A 2,285-nucleotide genomic window follows, 5' to 3' on the forward strand; every position below is an offset into this window, starting at 1 on the left:
GGAAGGAGGGGAAACGACGGGGAGGGAGAAATGGTAGAGAGGGAGGGGAAGGAAGGAAGAAGAGGAGAGAAATGTAAGGGTGAAGAGGGAAGGAGAAAGGATGGGGGGAAAGGGAAGAATTTAAGGGAAGAAAAAGAGGCGGTAAGATTTGATGAGAAATGTTGAGGATGGGGTAAGATAGCCAAGAGGCTGATGGGATGGTGAAGGGGGCGATGGAAGTGGGACGAGTGAGAAGGTGTGTTAAATATATAGGGTACACAGACCATATTTTACCGTCTCAATATTTGTGATTCGACCTTAATACTGACGGTCTTGCAGAATCTAAAAGTAAATGGAGAGAGAGAGAGAGAGAGAGAGAGAGAGAGAGAGAGAGAGAGAGAGGCATGACGAAAAAGTTAGAAATACACAAATCAAAACAGACCAAGCAGAGAAAATCAATCCAACCTATGACAGACGAACTACAAACTATCACAAGAAATAATATAACCAAACCGTGTAAAACAAGACTATAAAACAACCAATTAAACTGATAAAAACAAGGACTTCAATTACGACGCCCCGAAATCAGGTAAACTCAATCAACAGGAGGGATTACTGACCATTAAACCAATCAAACCTGCGATAAACCAATGGCCATAAAACGAGAATGACCCACAAACCATAAAACGATAAGTAGAGCAAACAGTGAATAAAACAATAAAAAAAAAGTACAACGAAACCACGAGGTGCCACGCGCCATAAAATAAACCCACCGAATGACACACACACACACACACACACACACACACACACACACACACACACACACACACACACTAAGTCAGTAAGGGAAAGTAAAAAATAAAAAGGTTGCAACTATCGCTATGAGGAACATCATCACGCTCTTCTAACGCCCTCCTTCCCTTCCCTTCCCTCCCCTTTCCCCCTACCTCCTCCCTTCCCTTATATCCCCCTACTCTCCTTCCTACTCCTTTCCCCCTACTCTCCTTCCCTCCCTTTATATCCCCCTACTCTGCTTCCCTTCCCTATACCCCCACCCTCTCCATCACCCGCACCCTTTGCCTATACTGTGGGGGAGGCCACACCCTTCCTCGGACTAGTAGGAAATAGCTGGGGAGGCATGAGGTGTTTCCCGGCAAATGAAATACTGAAAGAAAATATTTATACAAACCAAAGATACAGTACATAAATACACAGATAAGAAAGACTGAACATTACATAAAATCAAATACAATTAGAAAATAAACATTGAATTATGAACACTACAGGATTTCCCTTGAGAAGATAAAAAATACAATTAAATACAAAAGGAAGGAAATGTGAACACGGCAGAAAATCACAAACACGAAAAAAAAAACAAAAAAAAAAGATATGGAAAACTGAATCACATACAAAGAAGAGTTCAGAAATATCCTTTTTTTCTTTTTTTTTCTTTTTGTAAATCTTTGTCTTCCTAGAAAAAAAATCATAACGCCATTCAATCCCAGGGCGTCTTTGAAAAATTTATCTGGCTAGAAAGAAATGTTTTTAATCAGTCTGCGAGAGGAAAGCTTGAGTATAACGACAATTTCAGGGGAAAAAAAAAAAAAAAAAAAAAAAAAAAAAAAAATCTCTCTCTCTCTCTCTAAAAATATATATGGTACATTCCTGTCCATGGTCACCCGAAGCAGCCATGTTCATAAGCAAAATAACAGGCTTTCAGAACCTCTAGTGAGCTGTGAATGACGGTGTTCAAGGCCTCTCACAGAAGGAATACACACACACACACACACACACACACACACACACACACACACACACACACACACACACACACACCCTAAATCAAACCCCCTCCCAATTCTGAAATACGGATTAAAACATTGTACAGGTGGACTAATCGGTTTTACTAATTCAGGAACTTCAGGGTATAAGTGATTCTGATCCATGAAATGATAAATCCCTTGCACAGAGGATCCAATTCCACAGGGGCACAGAACAAGGGCCTTCCCAATTCCACCTATTTCGGAAGGCCAGGCAACTGGAGTTTACATGGAGTTTACGAGCCTGCAGCGTTTATATTATTCATTTTCTCTCTCTCTCTCTCTCTCTCTCTCTCTCTCTCTCTCTCAGTGCAATGGTATGGGAGTGGGACTTTCGTGCATTTAAGGTCGGATCACCTTACAAAGACAAGCAAAAGTGAGTGACCCGTGTCCTAATTAAACTCTCTCTCTCTCCCTTCTCTCTCTCTCTCTCTCTCTCTCTCTCAGCCCCACACACATTTACACGGCACAAACACACAGCAA

This window comes from Coenobita brevimanus, chromosome 78 (assembly GCF_032717465.1).
Source record: "Coenobita brevimanus isolate Jiangsu-jjx chromosome 78, ASM3271746v2, whole genome shotgun sequence".
NCBI classification, from domain to species: Eukaryota; Metazoa; Arthropoda; class Malacostraca; order Decapoda; family Coenobitidae; genus Coenobita; species Coenobita brevimanus.